This window comes from Melospiza georgiana, chromosome 6 (assembly GCF_028018845.1).
Source record: "Melospiza georgiana isolate bMelGeo1 chromosome 6, bMelGeo1.pri, whole genome shotgun sequence".
NCBI lineage: Eukaryota > Metazoa > Chordata > Aves > Passeriformes > Passerellidae > Melospiza > Melospiza georgiana.
This window is the reverse complement of record NC_080435.1, coordinates 35,899,945-35,924,345: the sequence shown is the minus strand read 5'-3', so window position 1 is coordinate 35,924,345 and position 24,401 is coordinate 35,899,945.

The following is a 24,401-nucleotide window of genomic DNA, read 5'->3' as shown; positions in this document are numbered from 1 at the left end:
GGGAATGACATTGCCTTGACCTATTATCCAGCTGCCCAGAAAGTAGTTCACACACAGGTCCGAGACTGTTCTCCCAACCAAAAGGAAGCTTTAGATGAATTGCTCATTCATCATTCCAACATCATTAAATCAAGCTCTTCCTCTGTGTTGTTGCTTTGTTACTCCTCAGTACTAGCAAAGAAGCCAAGCTCAGCTAAGGCTAAGACAAACAAGATAACTTTGTACTCCAACCTGTTGTTCAGCTAGCTTTCAATACTTATCTGTCTTATGGTAAGATCCTGACTGGAAAAAGATGAATAGAGTATGTGTTAAATTTTAAGGCTCATGTGTCTCTATCAGACTGAAAGGGATCTGTGCTATCTTTTTCCCTTCTGCTCTGTTTTAGCTAGTACCTTTTTTATCATGCACGAGTATTCAGGATATAATCAATCCACATACTAAGAAAAGTACGTAGAAAGAAGAGATGCTCAAAAACCCCACTCCAAAGCAGTAACATAAAAACCTCAAGCACTCTAAATTCTGTGCAGAAAAGCAAGACCTCTATATGTGCAACTGCAGGTCTCAACATTCACACCAAAGAGCTGATTCTATCTTGTAAAATTGAGCAAGAATCAATTAATGAAGAAGTGGTTTTAGGAGCTGAGCTGAAGATCCCATGAATAGTGCAATAAAAATGCAGTAAGCTATTCATGTGCTTTAGATTTGAACGTTTGGACATTTAAATGGGATATGTGTTAACTTAAAAATTAAATGGAATATTTGGGTTTATTTTCTTCTGGTCTATCTAGCTTATAAACATCTCAAAGAATCCAATTGCTTATATAAATTTTATTTTCTGCTCCTGGCAAAGGTCACGTTTCACAATGTCAAATAAGAACAAAAAAATCCTATGACTCTTAAGATATAAAAAGATTCTTCAAGTAATGAACAAAAGATTGCATCAGTTTTCTTTGGAAATCATTAATTCTTTTTTTCTCATCTTTAAAGAATTGATTGCCTGAACTTCTGTGTCAGTATGCTCTATAACATGTATTTTCTTTTAACAAGCTGATTTAATATACTTTTCAGTTTTAACAAAATAAAAAGTACAAATGTCCATTAATACACTTCAATCATCACTTAGGTTAATGCTGGGGAAGGGCAATTTCACCTGTAGCAATACAGCATGTCTGAGCTTTTTTTTCACTGAAGTAGGAATGAAATATAATTTTCCTGCTAGAGAGAAATTTTTCTTTACTTATTGTAGAACAAGGTTATTCCCTTTATATATATCAACTATCTGTGATTCACATGAACAGGTTTTTAATGGTTCATAATTACATTGAGAAGAATTTTTTTTAATGTCTAATTATGTGGAATAGATATTTGCCCATTGGATCATCAGTGACCTATCAGCATCATCTTGGGTTTTCCCCACGGTAGCAATTCTATGATAGTGAAACCTCTTTAGACATTTGTGGCGTTTCCTCTTTGTGGTTCTGTCATTCTGGGACACAATGGTTTAACTGAATATCTAAATACTGTTTCCAAGCAAAGAAAGCTGAATGAAATAACTCTAAAAGTCATCCTAAATCAGAAGCACTGGTGGTCCTTTGTTACTTTACAATCTCTGAATCTAACAGAACTTGGAGTTAGATGATCTATTTTTCTTGTTCCTTTTTTTTAAAAAAACCCATGGTTTTATTTTTCAGACTTCTCCTCTTCACTCTTCATTACCTAGATTTTATTTACCTCACTCCATATATTTCCACTTCACTTTTTGTCAAAAAGTTCCCTAAACTGCCATTCTCCTTATCTATGAATGTAAAACCTTAGTATGTTCCTCCATTTCTTTTTATCTCTATTAATTCCATAAAATCCTTTTGTAGATAATTCACTTACTTTCCACTCTCCAAGATAATCTATTTTTTCTGGTAGCCTTATGTTGATTTTCTCACATTTACAATCACAAAGAAGGAATTCCCTCCTTATGTTATGTTCAAAATCTAAAGACTTGAAAAATGTCTGTTTGAAGTTGTTATTCTCCTCTTTCTTCTCATTTTCCTTTCTCTCATCCAGATTATCATCTAGTTAAAATGTCTTTGGACATTTGTGCATAAACCATCACTGCATCTATTTTCTGACAGTTAATCCTCTAATTACATCTTCCTTCACATCCTTTCCATTCAGTTTATTACATGTCATCTACACAATACTCTGTCTGTACAAGTTTTTCTACCAGCTTTCATGTACTGCTGTCTTTCAGTTGTATGCAGGGAGAAAGAAGTTCATGAGTTGTACTGTACGGTGGGAACATAAGTCAGACTTAGAAAGGGAAAGTATTCTCCTTCTAATTTTTACTCCCCTTCCTGGTTATTGCCACACTGGAATTGTTGCAACCAACAATGTTGAGAAGGATGGGAGGAAAGATGCAGTAATATCTTCAGGGGTTCATCTGGAGGAAGCAAGATCTCTCCTTCAGGAAACACAGAGTTCAGATAACCCTTGGGATTATGGACCTACAATATCTCAAAAAGGAATAAGAAATCTAGTTTTTGGAAGACTGTTCTGTCATTGTGAGAGGCAGAGGATCCAAAGTGGACTGCTTCAGTAAGAGTTTTTTGTCATGATCTTTCAGGCACCTAAAATTAAGACTCCATCTCCCAGTAGAAAGGAAAATCCAATTTGGGGAAAAAAGAGAAGAGATCGAATCCCTACAGCCCAAGCATTAAAGCTGAGTTCTGGGATTTCTCCCTCTATGTTTTTTCTTGGTTTTTTTTTTTTTTTTTTTTTTTTTTTTTTTTTTTTTTCCTGTTTTTATCTAATGTAGCTGATCTTACTAACCCAGACTGACCTAATCTCAGAAATAAAAATGTTGGATGTTGCTGTAAGACCCGCATAATAATTAATAGATATTTGAACAAGGAGTACAGACTATGCTATTTTGACTGTGTTGCCTCTGGTTACAGTAATTGCATTCAACTGAAGTGTCCCAGTTTATGTTTTGCCCAACGTACATTCTCAGTGAGAAGGCTGCATTTTGTAAAACGAGAAAGCCTCTTAGTAAAAGAAAAGGGCTCTCAAAGCTTTCAGCTGGCAGTAGTGCTCCTCCAGAGCAGCTCAGTGTGTCAGTTGATCACCTCACTGACAGCCAGGCTACATGTCTAAAATACCACAGTCCTTCTCATCTGCTAGTAAAAGCTATTTCCTTCCACCTCTGTCCTCTGACACTTGTAGTCTAAACCCTGTAAAAATGGAGGCCAATTCTTTGCAACCAGAAGCTGTAGAAGTAGCCCATGGTTTTAATAGGCAAATAGCCTGTGTTTTAACTACAGTAGATGAAAAATTATTATGTGTCTGGAAGAGTGCAACTCATTCATTGGTTAGCAGAGACACAAGCCTTCAGGGAGAACTGGATATCTTCCTGATGGCCCAGCTGCTGAAGCTCATATAAGTTATCTGTGTGTTAACTGACAGATGCATAAAAAGTCATGTAGATGGACATACAACTCCCTGCTAAAACTGCTCTGCAGCACAGGTTTGTGTGACTTATTAATTCGAGCACACAGATTGTGTTCTGCTTATGAGTGATTAGTTTCAGACAGGGGTAAAGACAGGCAAGCATGCTGGACCCAGATCTCTCACATGCTGGGTTAGCTTGGCACACCCTGTGAAATGCTTCACTCCCCACATTAACTGTGACCTAGCTCATGTTTACTGTCAAAAGTGCCCAGGTTGTGAGTGAACATCTGCATTCAGCTTTTCCTTCCATAAAAGTAATGAAACTCTGAGCTCTGGTTACTTGTCATAATGCTGAGGGGCTCAAAGCAGTTCAGGAACATCGGTTTAGACACCAACGGCTGTCACTGCCAGTTCTGTTAAACATGCCCTGTTGGAGGCAGCTGCCACTGAGCATCACTATAGCCTGACTGATGTAGAAAATGTGGCCTAGAGTTACTTTATAAAGACAAATGGTTTCATATAAAGGAAAGCTTAATCATGAGAGTAGAATCTGGCCTGTGAATTCGGGTTTTTTTTAATCTTAGTACCATAAGGAAATTGTCAAATTGTTACATTCAGTAACATAAAGTATGATTTTTATCTCAAAATGAAATGAGAAAGCAATAGAGGTAAGGAGCAACATATTCTAAACAAAAGATCCAGAGACTTAAGGGTTATGCAGGGTTCCACTACTAATAGAACCTATGACTTTATATTAGGCATTTCACTCAAGTATCTAAATGTAAATTATATTTAATGCTATTTCCCAATGGTTTAATATCAAACTTCTCTTTTTAGTATCTACAGTAATAACCACATAAGCTCTACTCAGCTTTGATACCTCAACAAAACAGTAAAGCAAAGTTTTCAGAAATAAAGTTTTAGGAGGAAAAATAATTTGAGGAAGAGCAGGCAGATTTGTATACAAATCTTAATTAATCCTAATATATAAGCTTATAATTTTGATATACAGTTTTCTAGTAAGGGGAAGTTAAATAAAGCGAACATATATGTAAATTACAAACATTTTTCAAATTTTGGATAACACAGCCTAAACTATCATGGTTTAGGAACAGTATTCCCCTAATAGACTCCCACTGAAAAGAAAACCACAAACTAATCCCCTCCCCATCCTGTGAGAGACAAAATGCAGAGATCATGAGATAAGCACTATTTACTGGAAACAGCAATGAGATAGGAAAAATAAGCAGTAAGGGCTTATTAAAGCTATACTGATTACAAAAGTATACAAAGGAGAGGGTGATTGACAAGCAAAATACTTATTAGGGTGCTCTGGCAACAATATGCAATGGCTGATGAGTTTCCCCCTCCCATCATGCTTTTCTCAACCCCATGCCATGCCCCTCTCCCAGGGAGGTGCCCCCCAAGGATGATGTACCTCCTATGGAATAACAACCTGGACATGCCCATTTAGCTCTAGGCTCTGCCCTCTCACAGCTGCAGCAAAAATTTAAAATTTCTGTCCTGACTGAACCAGGACAAGTCCAATGAGCAAAAAAGTACACAATTGTTTTACCTCTTGTGCTTCATTAGTTCACAAATATAGACATGCGTTGACACACATTCGCACACATAATTCTAGGCTTTCAAGTAATTTCTTATTACCTTAAGAAAATGTTCTTCTGCTCAGTCTAATTTTTTTGAAGAAACACTGATTAATATTGTCAGTGGAGAATCAAACAGATTTAGCTTCTTGCAAAAGAATTGCTATAACCAATATCTTTTTCAAGTTCTCTCTGCTGCTGCTTCAGCTGTCAAAGTCAGTGGTGCACTGCAGCACTGAAGGTAATTTCCATTTCGTTGTAAAAGCTGTTTTCCTCAATTTTTTGGCTTCTTTGTCTTTTGCCTTTTTTGTCTTTCTACTTGCCCCCTATCCATCTAATACCGCTGAGATGTCATTGGCACACTACGTTTACCACACCCCGGTGATTCCTATCCACCTATATGACATGCCTGTAGCACAAATGCTGATGATGCATTATATGCCCAGCACTTTTTGTCGCAGTGACATTCCTCAGCAAAGTACTGCCTAGGGGCAGCTGCTGGTTCAGAATCACTCTCTTAAGCAGCAATTACTCAGTTCGATTAGATGTTGATGATAAGCTATTAAAAACCACTCATGCAGAACCTTTTATTTACCAACAATCATGACATTCTTTTTTTCTTTCTGCCATTAAAAAATCTAATCGAGAACAAAAAACCCAAACAAACAAACAAAACCCAAACAAAAAGACAAAGGAAAACAAAACAAAACAAAAATTCGACAGGTTCTCAAAGTACTTGGGTTAGTTAATGGATGTAAATACATCTGAATTAGCCGTAGTGTTTCAAAAACAAATGCGCAGAGAAAATGAAAGAGGGAAAGAGAGAAAATAGCTGTATTCAGAAAGTCAGATTCTCTAAATAGCTTGGGTCTTGTGTTTTCAAATTAGTTTGGGAAAGGAAGGAAGACAGAATGCATGCAAATTTTATATCTATGCATTAGCAAGATATCCAAGAGTCTAAACAGAATTCTGGTGGGCAAGGTAAAACTTAAAAACAGACCAAAAAAACACCTCAGGTATTTAACTAGTACCACTCCGTGTGTTACATATATCTGTGTTAAAGTCAGGGAGAACCTCAAATAACCATTCTTTTTCATATAGAGACAGCATCCAGGAGTAGCTCCCTTGATTTATTGATGTGTGAACTGGAATAAATGAAAAATTTCAATTCATTATAGAGTCCTATATCTTCAAAATGAAAGAAGAAAAAAAAGAGAGAGACAAAGGAAAATGGTGTAGATCTATAAAGTGATATGATATTTAAATCTGTCTATCTTACAGATATAACAGAAAGAAAGGATCATAACATTGTCATATAAATTTTAGCTATATGGCACTACATAAAACTCAGGGCTCAGTAACCATTCAATATGTTATCAAACATGAAATTAATGTAAAGAAATATTTGTTCTCAAGTGAAGTAAATTAGTAAGACCCTAAAAGCTGCTAGTTTATTGCAGGCCACTTCAAGCTAAAATTGTCAATAAATAACCAGTGTTTTAAAACCATGAGTATATACTATTAGGACTTCAGATACATACATAAAGTTCTTCCAGTGATAGCAAAATGCCCTGCTTGTTTAATCTGTAATCCATTGGCTTGACCTAATTATGTGTATTAGATGAAAATGAGTTCTCAGTGTAGGCTAAAATCCCCCAGTGTTATGTGTTGAACAATACATGAAGTAAAATACAACAGGTTTTTGCAGGGCTAATTCTTTTATGTTGGAATTTCATGGTTCCTAAATTTCATGGCTCCTAAAAGAGAAAGAAGGCAAAGAGTTACCACACAATCAATAGCCTCCTGGAATGGAATGGAAAATACTATAATAATAGCAACAGTAACAATAGCAACCACAATGATAATAATAACAAATGATTAATTAATAAGAATATATAAATAGTATTATAAAAATAGAAGGGATGCCATTTGAATAAGGTAACACTTTCATGTCTTTTTGAGTTAAAGCTAATTAGCTCAGTAAAGGTGCAAATCAGTTCCTTAATAATTAGAGTTTTATGCCCAGTGTGTAATTGTGCAGTGCAGCAAATTTGAGGAAGAAGATTACACAAACAAGTGAAATATCTGAAAGCTGGATAATGCAAGGTTAATTTCAAGGGTGTGAGAGTAAATTCATTCTTGAGTTCCAAACCTTTGAAACAAAGTGATCCTGAATTGAAGCCCATATCCTCTTTTATGGGTATTTACAGAAGCCATTCATAAAATACTTCAGCTTTCAGGTAAGCCATTTTGCCATCTAAACATCAGTATCTGCTTTGATTCCCCCTGTCCTGTTTGTAGCCTGATTACCAGACAGACTAGCTGCTCTGTCAAGTGGAAGAAAGGAAAACCATTACTGAAATGTCACTCTGACCCCTTTCAAAGAATCACAGACTTTTCAAAGAATCAGGTCTCCAAGTGAATCCTAAGATGCTCAGCTTTTGATTAAAGCAGTTTTTTTCCTCCTCTTGAAAGCGCTGCAGCCACAACAGAAATAATGAACTGCTCCTGCTACTGTGCATCAGCAACATACAGTAGTTTTGAGCTGGCTACTGTCAGTAGAAATGATCTGATTATAAAAGCTTTATCAGCCAATTCATTGTTCTTATCTTTTTATATGTATATATGAGTGAGATATTAACAGACCACAGGGAGAAGAAAGCTGGACCACATAAAGTCAGACAGTGTCACAGGCAGATTGTATGGAAAAGAATTACTTGATATATATATGGAATTCATTGTAAGATCACAAGGACAGAGCACTTCCCCAAAAGATTAGAAATCAATGGGTTTTACACATTTAGCTGCAGGTAGATTTTTTTTTATTGGAAAATAATGGAATAAAAATATTTACATCTATAATTAATTACAGATTTTAAATGAGACAGAACTCTTTTCTATTGTTCTAGAAACTAGAAGAATTTAAATCAGAATACTCTAAATTTGGAATTAAATTACCAAATTTTTCTGTATACAGGAGAAAATGAGCAAAGGTTTTCTTAGCTGTCTATTTTTCATTTCTTTAATTTACTATTTAATAATGCAGGCAGTCATATTAATTACAGATAATAATTATTTTCTAAACTAATTCCAGAATTTTATTTTTTTAGGCAAAGATTGCTTAAAAATATGATTTATTGTCTATCTTAATAAACTTGTAATTTATTGGCTTTGTATTTTCCCAGAGTTTGTATGAGAAAAAAAACCTAATATGGAGTATGCAAGGAAATAAATTAATTGTAGGTCCACAAAACCTAATAATTTTTTAAAAACCCATAAATTTAAATGTGGATTTGGTCCTGTAATCATGGAAAAAAAAAAAGGAGGATTGGAAGATTGATCTAAATAATAACAAAGTGCTGATTTCTGATGCACTATTTTTAGTTCAAGTTAATCAAAATTATAAAAAACAAGACATTGGGGTAGCTTTTGGATGGTTTTGGAATATGAGTAGATAACTCAATAGTAAAATGATCTTTAAAGACTTTAAAGACTGGAAAAGGATAGGCTTTGCGCAAACTTACTCACAACTCACTAAACTGCAACCCCTCAGCAGCACTGCCTTGTTAGGGGAAACAGAGGAATTTGACTAAATGAACTTTATATCATCATAACTGTGCAACAAACAGTTTCAGAGCATAAAGATCTGACAGTCTATCTGAAATATTAATATCTGCTGCAAGAAGAAAGAGATATAATCTTCCAAGATTTTTCATCAATACAGTTTAACATTATATTTGATATTTCAAGCTGTTCTTTGCAAGAAGATGCTTGGAATTGTGACAAAATACTTATTTAAGGAAAAGGTCATCATTCTACATTGGAGTGAAAAATCATCTACTTGATAAAATTCAGCTTCAAAGGGTTTTGGAACAGAACTACCTAAATATAAATATATTTTTTTAAATAATAATAAAAAAGAGTAGCTTAGTCAGATAGTAATTTGTACCACCAGCACCTCTATGGCTAATAGAATGTAAACTGAAATATATAGAGTAGCAATGAGAAATTTCTGTATATAGCTCCTCTGGGTAAAATCTTTCCTTAAAACTTAAATACATATCTTTAGCTTTATCTCATGTTAGATTGGCAGTGAATATCAATCTTCGGGGTAGTAAAACTGAAACTTAGCCTATCCTCAGGACCCTAGTCAGCTGTCTTGCTGCCAGTAATTGCAACTTATGGCAATAAACACTTATCTTAGAAGTTTTGTGTGCAGGAACAAACATTTTTTACAGTTATTGCTTCTACTATATTAGAAAACTACTTAGAAGCATAGAATTTGCATGCAATGCAATACAGCTAATACTTGTTCCTTGTTCTTTGCAGTTCAACTTTCTTAAAAGGTTTTTTTTTTTTTTTTCCTGTGGGCTTGCATAAACTTCAGCATTTTGGAAGGGAGGAAGACTGTGAGATATCAAATTTCCAGTTATACCATATTAACTGAAATGGAAAATACAGCCTGGTTTTTTTTAGCAAATATAGTTTCTTGGCTTGGATTTAAAATACAAACTTAAATGTCTGGCCACAAGTAGAAGCAGGAAAATTAAAATTTAAGGAATGTGTTTTTATTAGGATGATGAGGATAATCGAGAGAGAGAGAGTAATTTTCTTCTGTTTAGGAGAGGTCAGGGAAACAGCTCATCTGCCAAGGAAGCTGTAAGCCTTTCTGAATAAAAAGCAGGAAAATTGCTTGTATTCCCCCAGGATAACTCTAAATCTACAGAAGATGCTTAAGGCAGCTGAAGTACAGCTTTGTGTAACGTTACAAATAATCTGAATAGTCTGTTAAAGACAGTCAAGAAAGAAATTGGGGGGAAATTTACAGCTCATGCAAAGAATTTGAGTACTTGAAATCTGAAAAAGAAGTTTAAGGAGCAGAACCAGCAGTGCAAGGCTCAGCACTATGCCCTTGCAGATGTTTTGCATTCACTACCTGTGGTAGAGTAAGTTCAGGCAGGAAGAGCAAACTGATGTATAACAGCAAGCAGCATTTGAACAGGAGAGTTAGGGCAGTGAAAGGGAGCTCAAATAAGGTTAATGACAGGAAAAAATTAAATTTAAATACTACCAATTGAGTAAGATCATCTGATCATTCATTTCAGATGGTATCAAGATATGTAGAGATAGAGGTTTTGACCTTGGGTTTGGGATAGATTCCCAGAGTGCCCAGCAGTCCACTCCTAGCCCATCTGTACTCTTCCCTCCATGTTCCCTCTGGAAAAGAGTTAGCACAGGTGAATAGGACCCATGCTATCAGCTTTGGTGGTCCTGAATGTAAAAGAGTATAATAAATGATCAAGGAGTTACCATGGCAGGCTGAGATCCAGTCAAGGCTGTGTCCCAGTCCTTCAGAACCCTGACCGGTGGGTATGGAGTAGTGCAGACAGGAGTCCACCATTCTAGAAACACAAGAAGACTTATTTCAAATTAGGTCATTTTGAGAGCATCTGTTACTTTCTTAAATTGGACAGTAGTGTAGGCAGCATTTAAAGTCTTTTTTCAGGAAATAACAGGTCTGGCTTCCAATGACAACTTCATTGAACTCCCAAACTAAGTTGTTTTGCTCAGACTAGAAACTCAAAGAGGGACTTGGTGGTGTTTAAGAATATAGAAGCTACAGTAATTTCTAAATTTATACAATCTTCTGGTTGGGACTTTTAGAATTAATGATTGAAACACTCACTCCCCTCTTGCTGGCCTGACTACATCAGGGTAGTAATTCAATGAATGGATACAGGGAAACACATTTACATTGATCTACTCAACTGTTGATAGCTTTTTAAAATTTGGCCACATTGTGGTCTCCTTTGTGGTGAGATAAAGTCAGCTTTGAAACTGTTCTGATCAGTCACACCCTACACGTGAGTCTCATGGGATATCTTCCTTACCCATGTCCTTCCACCCTTTTGTCAGTATCACACTGGAGCAAATTGTAAGACACATAACCAGTCCCAGAAGTAATAGTGAATCAAAAAAGTATTGCTGCCATATTTCAGTTTGCAAGTAGACATCAATTTCTGAATCTAGTTATTAGCAGGGAGTAGGTAATACCAAATATGTAAACTTTGATGGTCAGTTTCTGTGCCATTTGTTGTCACCACAAATTGGTGATGTTTTTATAGATTCTGACAGTGATATCTACCAAATACATTTCACACAGATGGATAAGTGAATCTGTAATTACTGAAATCAAAGATGTATATATTAGGACTTAACATATAAATGCACATCTTGCTGTTAATGAATAGCAGAGATTCAACATTTAAAAACCCTAATTTTATACACTTGAATTTAGGAATGCAGTAGTGGCAATAAAGCACTGTTTTCTAACAAAATTTATGTACAGTAAATTTGCACAGCCTTGGAATTAACTTCTGCCTTCCTTTATGCAGTACTTTAGTGCTCACACTTAAATTGAGAGTTGGGAAAAAAAATACTGTATGTTATACAGCCTACCCAAATAAAGATTGTAAGGTGAAATACAAATCATAGCTATTGAAAAACTAATTTTCAGTGTCTGCAATATATAACATGATCTCCAACACAGTACTTGGCATTTTAGTAGATTTAAAAAAAGCTACATGTCCTCATCCATAATGAGGTTTAATCACTAGTACAGCAAAATATATTCAAGTCCAGGATAGTTAATGACTAGCAGATTTATCTCCTTAAAGGGTAGGTGTGGAAGTTAGTGTTCACCAAAAAAGTCTAAGCCCTTCACAGTAGTTTGGTCTTTCATACTCCTGGCATCAGAAGTACAAAAGTAGCCAACCTTTAGATTGTAAATGCAATAGCTTAACAAGGAAAGCTTGGGGATGTTACTGAATAATTTCTGCACTCACAATTTATGAGACATGGAATCTTTTAGATGTTGCAACTAAGGTTTATAGCAAAATATGAACCAGGAAAATAACTGAAGAGGCAGGTCTTGCTTAGCAAAAAGACAAGAAATTTCAAAGAAAACTTGGAGACTTCCTTTTATCTTTGGAATTCTCAGGAACCTGATTATAGGTATGTGATTCTGAAAATCTGATCCTGCTCTAGATAGCCTTCATAAAGGAGCAGAAAGACGTAGGAACTAGAACTAAGACTAACCTGAAGTCTTACAAGACATCCTACCATAACAGAAAGTTTATCAAGTAGATGAAGCCATCTTGCCAAGTGGGAAGTCTTGAGTTGTTGCAAAGAACAGAACTAAGTTATTAAAAGAAACAAGTATTTTAATCACAAAAAAAAAAAAAAAATAGAATGTAAATGTAAATGTTACATGAATACCTTCAGAATACTCTTCTGTCAAAAATTATTGAGATCATGAGGGCTTGACAGCTAAGGCATTTAGATCACCTCACCAGAGACAGTTGTAGCCTTAGGACACCTATCACCACATTTATAGACTGAGTGATCAAACTGGAATAAATTTAGGAATTTATATATATTTTTAAAATTAAGGGCTTGATGGAAAACACACAGCTTGCCAGTTTCTTAAAGCAGATCCCTATGATGGAATAAATATACAAGTTCCACAGCACTTTGAAAATCTACAGTGGTCTTCCAAACAGAATGAATTACATTATGGGAACCAATTATATGCGTGAGTTTCTCATATTTTGGTGGCTGCCACATAGATATACTAAGACTTAGGGAGTTGTAGTTGTTCATTTTGGAGATGACAAGGCTCTGGGGAGACCTTATAGTAACCTTCTGGTACCTAAAAGTGGCTTATAAAAAAGAGGTAGAGAGATGTTTACATAGACATCAAGGGGTAATGGCTTTTAACTATAAGAGGAGAATTGTATGTTCAATGTTAGGAAGAAATTCTTTACTATGAGAATGGTGAGACAATGGAGGAGGTTACCCGGAGAAGTGGTATACCCCATCCCTGGAAATGTTCAAGGTCAGGTAGGCTGGGATCCTGAGCAAACTGATCCAGTGGGTGGAATCAAGTGGTACCTTCCACACCAAGCCATTTTAAGATTCTATGAATTTTGGTATTCTATCCTAATGTAAGAACATTTGATACACCATAAATAGGATGGGGAAAAATAATTGAAGTGGCGTTGCTATGCTGGTACAATTTTGGTGCATAAACAAAGACTGTAGAATTGTTTTTAAAATCATGAGTGGGTTCCTAAGTTAGAAGACGAGCTTTTTATTTTTTCTAATATATCATCTTGCTTCATATTTAGCACCAGTTTTCTCAAATTAATGCAAATCTGCTTCATCTGATTTTCATAGTCTTTCATTCCAAATATGATTCCTCCTCAAAAGGCTGCTTGGGACTCATTGCCCTACAGTTCTGGTGCCTTGGTAAATATGGCAAGTGCTCTAGTGTCTGGCGCCTGGTATGTTTCTCAGTGATTCAGTGCTCCTACTTCAAAAGAACATTCACTTTCATGATTGCTTCAGATTCTACAGCTGTGGCCTGATTGCCTGCAGATAGATACATTGACATTCTTTCTCAGTAAACCAGTTGCTGGCCTTCTTATTAAATCTACATATTTATTCAGCTTGCTATTCCACAATATTTTTGGGAAACAGTGTGCCAAACTCCTAATATCATCTATCAATATACACTGTGGAATTCTGTATAGAAATATATAAAATATTCTGTATACTGTAACCTTCAAGACAAGAATCATGTTGCCTTCTTCAGTTTAACTACTCTGCATAAGAAGAACAGATGTTTTCCATGTTTTCTTAAGTTTTGTATCCCTTCTTCATGCCCAGATAGAAACTCAGCTGTTAGATTAAAAATTGTCCTAATTTTTATCTTAGATGTTGGTCACAAAAATGTTGGATGAATTTTTTGGAAGCTCAGTTTATGTATTCTCTTTTATGAAAATTAAATTAATATTTCTTTAGAAAATAGTAACAATAGTAACAATAGTAGCAATATCCTTATATTTAGTTCAACCTGCTTATTATTTTATGTACCAAATGTAATAACAGGGTTAATATAAAATTATGATTTTTGGGACCCACTCAATAACTACTCATAAATGGAAATCAGCTCCAAGCCTATTAAAGCTAGTACTCCAAACCTCCATAATGTATTTTTTATTTAGAGCTATCCTGGAATTTACATTATTGTTCCAACTAACCCTACTTTTAAATAGTCACTTTAACCTAGATCAAAGTATTCATTTGCTTTTCTAAAGGCAAATTATTATTGAGTAGTTTAAAATAGTACTGTAACTTTACAAGATTGAACTCCATATGACCTTACCATAGGCATATGGTCACAATAATAAAAAATTAAATATTAAAAAGTATTTTAAACATGCAGCTGTTTCATTTCAATCTTTTCCATTCAGTAATTCCTTCTCTCCCTAAATTTGCAGTATGTTAAACCTCATTAATAAACCATAAGTATAATGTTAACTTGGCTTCCTTATATCTTAAAGAAAGTTTGAAAATTAGGAATAAAATGCGACAAATGAAAATAAAACATTTTCAGCTAGCCCAATGTAAAAATATGCCAAGTTCTGTGGCAAGATCCTAATAGATAGGTCTTCTGGGAATACTTCTGTAATGTTAACTTACTTTAAAAATGTTAGAATTAAAAATTGTTGGAATTCATCTTGAATTATTTTATTGAATAGGATATTTCAAACAAGGATAGGGCTTTTTCACATTTTTTTCTTTTAGCTGATATTTCCTTTCTTATTGTTGCAGCAGACTATTGGGACTGTGTATTTCAGGTAGTAATATACTCAAAGATAAATATTATTGAGTGTAAATAAGTTGCCTGCCTGGAAAGGGGGTTAAGATTCTAATAATAGCTTATCTGTTCAGTAAAGTACACATATGTAAGATATTTATGGTACATAACTCCTTATCTGTATATCTGTGTTACAGTCCCACCATTCCTCATGAAATTAAAGAAAATAAAGCACACTGATATTGTCAACATTTCAGAACGTACGATGACGAGGACTTAATAAGAAGATGCATGATTTTCTTATTACAAGTGTTATATTTTAATATAGTACCTAGGTATGAACTCAAAAATACCTAGGGTAGAATTTAAAATCAGGGAGTAGTTTCCCTTTAAAATATATGAAGAGGAATATGAATTTATGGAATGTAATTCATCCTGCCCTAAGGTATGCAATTAAATTGCTTCCAAAAGTATTTATCTCTCTCTGTTGACTATAAATTGGAACTTTATAGACTAATTTGCATGCAGAAGACTAATAGAAATCTAAAGTTAGGTAAAATTAATTCCAGACCTCCCATCTAGTTCCATTATAAGACTTGGAAACTAGAATTATTAAAGTCTGTGTGTTTAGCAATTTAACATATTGAAGGTGCACTCTATGCCTCAAAAACTGAGTGATTCTTTGCTAGGTGTCTGTAAGTAGAGTTTTTAGCCAATAATTAATTTCTCCATCATGAAATATTTAAGGTAATCTTTAATGTTCCTTTGAATGAAACCATTCTTATTAAGATTTTATGAAACATAAATATATATATATATATGTGGAGAAAAATCATGTGAATATCAGGAGTATCCAGAGGACCTCAATGAGACTGAAATAGGGTTAGTATCCAGAGTTGGAAATGTCATAAATGGGGTTGATATTTCAGCAGTACAAAGATGATCAGACTTCAGACCTTTGCCTATGACGAGATGAAAATATTTATCTTTCTTATACTGACTGTGAGGATACTTGAAAATCATCTAATCTCTGGCAGAATCCATTGCTTCACAGGGGTTTCAGGAAGCCAAGAAAACAAACTAATTTAAATAATGGTAGCCTTTTTGAATAACCCTACCTGTCCTAGAAAATGGGCTGTTAACCAGCATCTCTACCTGTACCTAAATTCTCATTATTAATCTTTTGACAAATCCAATTGAAACCTAAGTTTTAATGTCAGGATATACAAGAAGTTTCTTAGTGGAAGAGATTTTCCTTTATATCCTTTTTTCATAGAACCATGATTTTAATTGTGTCACAAATCCATCCTAGAAATAAATTTCTGCTTTTAATTAGTGTGATGTACTAGAGAAAAATATGTACTAGGATATAACACTCAAAACCTGAAATGAGAATTTTTTTTTTCTATGCACATGCTGTTGCTCAAATAGAAAGTGTGAGGCTGATGTAAATTTTACTGGGTGATGGTGGTTCCATGACCTACATTTTAGGTGAGATAAGATGAGACAATTGTCTCACTCTGCTCTGAAGTCACTTGCATCAATCTCTTATCAGTAAACCTTTTAAGGATAGTCAAAAAGCATTGTGCTATATTTTGAATTTTTACTACTTCAGATAAAGTGCATTTGTATTTACACCATCTTTTTATTTTCAGATGCAATCTATTTCCTTTGTGGACATGATTACATATAGAAAGCACTATAAAATACTGATTTAAAATGAATCATACAAAGAGATGACTCTCTAAGGTTTATACATTAAATTTACACACACTAGTGTTGTTGGTTATATTATCAGAACTGCATATATTGTACATTGTACAATGATGTGTTCATTCATACAGACAAAGGTCTGACATTCTATCACAAATATATACAAAGAAGTACTGGAAAGGATGACCTTAGATAACTTTTAGTGAAACTGAGGTTAATATGCCTATTTTCAGTGTTCTGCAGAACTTGCATTCAATCCAGTTTTATTCAGAGCATACAAAAAAATGGCATGCAAAATGCAATTCCAGATCTAGGATCATTGGTCTATAGCAAACTGCAGCTCCAGTACTGTGTGAGCTGTGTGCTAATGCTGAAGTGCAGAATCTCCATGACATGCTGTATATGTGTAACAATATGTAATCTGCATTTCTCAGGTTGAAATGGTTGCCTACACAACATCAATAAAATAAATTTAGTTTTTCTCCTTTTCCTAGTTGTCATCTCTCTGTATTGAATACACTTAATATAACATAAGTAGAGCATTAAAATTCTTTATGTTTCCTCATTCGGTAATCAATGAACCAATGAAAGAGTAGAGAAATCTTTGAATTTCTTATCTTTGCCTTTTGATTTTTTTTTTTTCAGTTCATTATCTTCAGTATACAAGATTCTTTGTTCATTTATCTGTTACTTTAGTATTCATCATTCTTTAAAATATTCCTGTTAAAGTTCAAAAGACAATGCTTTTCAAAAGAAATGCTAACATCACAGTATGTGATTCAGAAATTCTGTGTTTATTCACAATATTGGTAACTTTGGTAGCACTTTTATGTGGTTACCAAGGTGAGCCATTGGAATGTGTTTTGCAATTTTTGGAAGAGAAAGGAACTAGGTATATTTCTAAAACACAGAATGTCCATCTCACTTGACAACTGCAAGAAAAATGTAATGACTGTAAAAATGCTTCATTATAAATTTGAAATTTTTGCCACTTATGTAAGAATGAGGGTTTAATGTGTTTTGCTTCCTGATCATTTATTACCTGATTTAAACTTCTATTGCAAACAATAATAAAGCTTTATATTTAATATGGCTACTGTTGAAACCTGATCCTGCACATCCTTTAAATCCTTTTGCTACTGCAAAATCTGCTCTATAGATACCAATACCTCTGACTGTCTAAATTCAAGTAAAACTCAAACTTATATAATTTAGAATATATATTTCTAAGAAATATTTATTTGGAGTTCAATGTTTTCAGATCAATTTCTTTTGCAAAAGACTCTAACATATTCCACTGGCATATACTCAGACTGCATTTTCAAGATTTTCATGTAGTTTTAAAATTCAAAGCCAAGTAAGGCTCTTGCTTATTAAGAGTAGAAGTGAAAAGAAAGAAAAAAGCTTCTAATGAAAGCTCACAGTCCAGCTAAACATTTTTTATTTAAATATGAATTTAAATACATAATTTCATAAACAGTTTTTTTGCAGAGTGCTTACAGATTGTGAAAACTGCAGCAATCATGAAATGCCATGGGACAGTTGGCAAGTGCAAAAAAATTGGGATGACAGACATAGATACATTATTTAGGAAGGTGAAACATAAGAAGAAAATTACCATAAATTACAGTAACATACTAAAAAGCACATATTGTAACTGTGGAACTTCTGTCACTGGATGCTCAATATTAAGCCAAAGACAATAGAAATGTCATAAGCACAGTTGACTTTTAGACAGGAGAATGAGATGAGCAATGTCCTAAAGTCATTTTTGTATCCCAATTCTGCCTTAGTCTGACTAAAAATAAAGTTCTCACATGGTTTGAGATGACAATTTTCTTTAAGTGACTTATGGTTTTCAGCAACACTGACTGCAGAATGATATTTTTGCTCCTGTTTAATTTTGCCGTCTAAGAAAATTTGACCTTTATGCTAATCACATTGTCACTATTCAGTATTACCTGATGGCTTGCTCTTGCCTGTTGAATAGATACGAGCAGCAGACAGACTATATACAGATTACATTTAGTTCAAGTAGATTACTATTTAACCTATTGGTCCCAGGGGATGTTAGATACACCAGAGTGAAAAAAACCATGTATATTTAGTGCTGGATGAAATAGTTGTTCTACATACCTGCTTGCTATATTTTCAGAAGATACAACTATTTCTAGGTAAGCAATAGTTTGGGGGTTGCTGCATTGAATCTCCATGGAGCCCTACTGGGCAAGAACAGCAGACACCTGTCAGGAACATGCAGCTTTTTCTATGTTGGTGTTTGCTTTGTAATGTTTAGCTCAGTATCAGTTTTGCTTGGTCTATAGCTTCTTCAACAGCCTGGCATGAAGCACAGCAGACTAAAACTTTTAGAAAAAAGTAGTAGAATTATGGAATTTATGAGAATTTGTTCATGATTATTACTCATCATATGCTGTAAGATTTCCTAGAGCTTTTTTTAAGATCAAAGAGAGTATTTTCACAAGAGACCATATAACGATAAAGAAATATCTAAGCTAAAGAGACCCTTATATAAAAAGGCTGGGATGAGTATGGAATTAAATGCTGAATTTTAGTGATTATTTTTAGCAATTAGACAGTGATATTTTGCTAAAAATTGGCATTCCTTATACTGCTCACTAAAAAGACAAAATTTTACATTTCTTATGGGAATTCCATCTCGTAGCTCCTGAATCATAAAGTTCCTCATAAACGTATGACCAAATAAAGCTCTAAACTACTTAATACAATGTAGTGTATTTGGACAGCAGAGGACAGGTAAAGATACTAAAAGGATATCCGAACTGGCACTTCATTTCTAAGCAGCTTAAATAAGTACTGTAATAAGATTAAATAGCTTGTTCAATGCATTTAATCTGTGTCCTGTCTTTGATAAATTGTTAAATAGATCCATGAAAAGTCAAAGTCTAGATCATAAAATGTTTTGTTATAAATACTGTACATTTAGAACCATGATCAGCTCTTGGGTAGAAGGAACATAGCGCCTTGGCTTGCTGGGGAGAAAGTAGCTTTTGCCTAAAGAGCATTTGTGTATACATAGACATAAGGCCATTAATAAAACACTTTGCCTTATTTTGGTGGTCTGTATAGTTTTTCTAGTGTTACATAGCAAAAGATAGTGTAGTAAATTTACTGTTACAATGTTCTTCAGGAATCGCTTCTTAAAATGTGTAGTCAATTTGAATATAAGAAGAGGAGTACCTTTCCACAATAAAACTATATATATACATTTAATATTCTGATTAGGTAATGGCTTTTTCAGTCCTTAATCATAAATGTGAAGGAATTCATATAGACATCTGCTGACATGTTTTGATAACTTTTTCCAGGCTATTTTCTTTGATTTTTTTGCCGTAACATTTAAGGACTCCACTACAACAAAAAACCCCACACATCTTGATTTTACATAGTAAGCAGATCTATTTTGTGAAATGTGTGCTTTCTGTCTCAAAACCATAACATTAGAACAACTCCCTTAGTTTGAAAAACTTAGGAAGCAAAAGACTTGACACAGCTTGTCTTCTAATTATTTCTCTTAATCTTTTTATGTGTCAAAATTTGTAGATTCTTTGAAAAATAGGTATTTTTTATGGTCTTTTTTTCTAGATAAATTTTACTTCTAAATAATATCACCTATAACTGTGAGTATCATCTGCTTACTGTTGTCCAAACTACGTAGCTGGTAAATCAGCGGGAAGAATAATAATCTCAATCCAAAGGAATAAGTACAGAGATCTGAATTTTAGATTCAGATTGATTCAATGCAAAGTACTGTATTCTTTTCCTTACTAACTACTTAACTGTGACACTATTTTAGATTATCTAACATGTCATTTAGTAATAGAGCATCTGAGGATTAGAATTAAAATCTTATCACTAAACTAAAAAATATATGATGAGAAAATACATTGTGGAATAGAAAATAAGAATTTTTATAAGATCCCCTTTTTCATTCTTTGACTAAAGTCTGACACCTCCTGACTTTTAACTGATTGAATCAGGTCCTTTATGTTCAGGTGTCATCTTTTATTTGCATTCCCCAAGGCCTCTTGTATTCTTAAATCATGTCTTGCTTTCTGCAGTTTTATTACACTCATTCAGCTCTGAAGTACAAATAATTAGTTGTCTCTTTTGTAGGATTTGTGGTCTTTATTTTTGTTGTGGTCTTAAGCCCAGCTGGAGATGAAGCACCACAAAACCACTTGCTCAACCTCCCTTCTCTTCTTTCCACCCTTTGCAATAGGGAGGAGAATTGAAGTAAAAAATGTATGTTGAGATAAGAGCAGTTTAATAATTGAAAGCAAAGTAAAATGCAATAATAATGTTAAATAATAATTGATAATAATTATAATAATGAATAATAATTACAATAATGAATAATAACACTTATAGTATAAAGTAAAACCCAAGTGATGTACAAAACAATTGTTCATCACATGCTGACCGGTGCCTGACCCAGCCTTCCCAAATCTTCCAGGTAATTCTCCCCAGTTTGATGTTCTGTGGTGTGGAATATCCCTTCAGTCAGTTCAGGTGACCTGTCCTAGCTATGCCCCCTCCCAGTCTCTTTTGCAAACCTCTTCACTGGCAGAGCACAAGACAAGGAGAAAAAGTCCTTGACTTAGGACAAATAAATTCTATCAAAAAAACTAAACTAAACACAACACTCTAGCAGGTACTGAGAAGAAACTAACTCTACCCAGCTAAAACCAGGAGAGTTTAACTGTTAGTTATTTAAATGATCATAATACACAGCTTTGGACTCTCCAGTATCTTTATTTCCTTTTTCTTGCGTTAACTATCTCAAATCAGTCCAGAAGTCAAGACTTACCTGCACTTAAGGTAACAGAAAATTTTTTAGGATTGCACAATCTAGATGGTAAATTTTATATACACAAGGGAAGCTCTTTATAATACATGTGGCATATAAATATAATTACTAAAAAGGAGAGAGACAGTATTCCCTGAGTTCTTCATTGTGGCTTTAGCTCAGAGGCAATTAAATGACTCAGAGAAGGTTCTGGCTGTACTCTTTACAGCTTGGCTCAATCCTGCATACATACTTCTTATCTGTGACTGAAGGAAGACCTTTAAAATTTTTTGCTATGCTAGTAGCCTTTTTTCTTTTTTCATCAGTCTACTGTAGAAGGATTGTAGTCTGAAAAAGATTCAAATATTTCTAAAATTCTCATTGCATGTTTTGTCATAAGTAACTTTTACTTCTTGAGAAATTTAGATCTCAGTAGGATCACCGTTTCTGACTGTAGCAGTTACTTTTGTCTAGCTGCCCTAGAAAAACGCCTTATGATCAATAGAAATAATAACAACTAATAAGTACAAATGTTAGAAACAAGTCCTAAACATAACTCCTAATTTGACATATTTACTGTATGAGTATACAACCATTTGTGAGTGAACTAAATTAAAGCAAAATGATGAGCCTGTTGAAGTTATATGAGAAGCAGATACCTATTTGTATCCACAGACACAATGTTAAAATGAACTGATATAAAAACATTCCATGAATTTTTTTATCATATTTATATTTAAAATTTAATAATTAATATCCATCCCACAAAGCTGATAAAATAGGATGCTTTAAAATAGGTATGCTAAATTTTTTCAGCTTCACAAAATATTTAACTTTTCTCCTCACTTTTTTACTTATTCAGCTAGCTGAAAAATTTTCTTTAAAACAAATCTTCCTAACCGATTTTTTTTTTAATTTTGCATTTGTTACATTTCAGGAAATATTCCTTTCTCTGTAAATAGAAGACAAAAATGTGCATCTCTGTAAAACGTGTGAACATGTTAGCACATGCCAACATCCATGAAAGGTTACAGAATAGAAAACATTTGAGAAGGATAGTAACAGGAGAGAAAAAAACATTTAAACATAGAGTTCCCATTAAGATTATTATTTTGCTCTATTATTCATATACAGTATGCTATATTGTTTATCATTTAATTAGTAAGCTGAAAAACAAAACTTGAAAATATGCATGATATTTTCTTTATGTTCTCACTTTTTAGTGACTGTTGCACTAGTATTGTTCTCAGAAGGAAGTATAATCCTTTCTTTGGTACAACTATAATTATTTCATTAATTCCCTTTGAGGCCTGCAGTGGATGGAGCTGTCATGAAATGAAATGTAAGGTGGAATTTGTTGTGGAATTTGGAATTTGGATTTCATTTCAGCAATATAATTAGGAGTTTTCACACAAAATTAGTGCAGCCAAATTCATGAAGAAGTAACTTATGAAAAAAAGGCCCATGCCTTTGGTCATCTACTGCATTTATTAAACCATTAATTGCACGCAGCATTGATATAATGTTTCTTAAAGGCAATGTTGTGATGTTTTGCACTGTAAAAGTGCCTATGACCGTTGGAGAGGTATTTGGTTCTTTTTCTGAAGTGGTATCCTATCCCTGTTTTAGATTTGGCTTTTGAAGGATTGATGTTCAGCTGAAATAGGGATCACTTGCAGTCAAGTCAACAGCACTGAGGCTGACTGGCTTAGAGTAATAGCAAGATCTTTTGCTGGTAAGGCAACAATCCAGCTGGTAAGGCAACAAGGTGCTGACATCCAGGAAACGCAGCAATGAGTGGCAAAATGAAATTGTTTGGATTATATACACCCTGGAGGTATTGTGGTTTGTTGTATTATAAATAATGCAGTTCAAATTATCCCTCCTGTGTTTCTGCAGCATAGTGGAGCTAATAATGTGTAACTGATGGAATTTATAATAAAAGCTTATTAAAAATGTTTGTTCAGCAATCTTATAGCCCCTTAGTTCTGACTTCTTGTGGCTGATGGTATTCCACAATTCCTGACCAGCTTATGTGTTCTATTTTGCTTTGTAACACCCTCTTAACTGGTTATTTACTCCTGTTTGTTAGCAACTTGATGAATTGATGTCTTGATGAATTCAATCAAAAGGGTGTGATAATATGTGCTGAATGTTTTATACCCTTATTTAACAAGTCTTAAGACTGAAGAAGCACAAAATGAGCATCCTGTGACAAATGGTACAAAACTACACTTCTCTCCCTAATGCTTAGTGTATTTGAACTAGACGCTTGAAGTGGTTTTGTGTCTCCATGGACACAATGAGCAATGACTTCAACTTTTGCTCAGATTCAGAAACAGCTTTCAAGATATTTGCAAAACTTAAACACTTGCCGCAGTGGAACTTGCTTTGCAGGCATTCCTGAGGGCACCTCTCTTAACAGAAGAGAATGTGCCACAAGAAGGCAAAGCTGAGAAGAAAAAGCCTCTGCATTAAGTACACCCTCATGAGGGAAGTACCTAGCAGTCTCAAATTATATACATTAGAATTCAACAGGAGATTTCTTTCCCAAAATCTCACTGACATTCATCTTAAGTTGAAAGCAGTGACAGTTTTGAGAAAACTATTACCTTATTATGAAAGAAGTGTCAGTGGACTTTCAAATGCCTTCTTCTGAAACAAAGTTATGTGCTAGTAATCAAAAAAAATGCATTTCTTTTGAGTGAGCTTATGAATAGTGTTGCTGAAATTTGCTTGAAAATATTTTAAATATGTAACTGTTTTACTGCAATATACAACAATATTAAAAAGCAATTGCTCTGCTGTTGTGATTGCTTTGTATAGATACTTTCCTAAGCTTGGATAAAAATAAATGCATGCAAATGTGAATGAAGGCTATATCTGTAAACATTTTGCTAGTTATACATGAGGGATGAAATTACCTTTCTAACAATATGGCCACTCAGAGGAACTGAATCATTTCCTGCACTACACTAATGCTCTGGAAACAAATAAAACCAAACCGAACCCAAACCCTTTCCCCCTTCAAAATAAAACAACAAACAAAACACCAAAAGAGTAAAGTCCTCAGAATATGGATGTTATCAATCAGAATAATTGATTGAACAATTGTTCAGGAATCCAAATGTAGGAATGTAGGAATCCACAA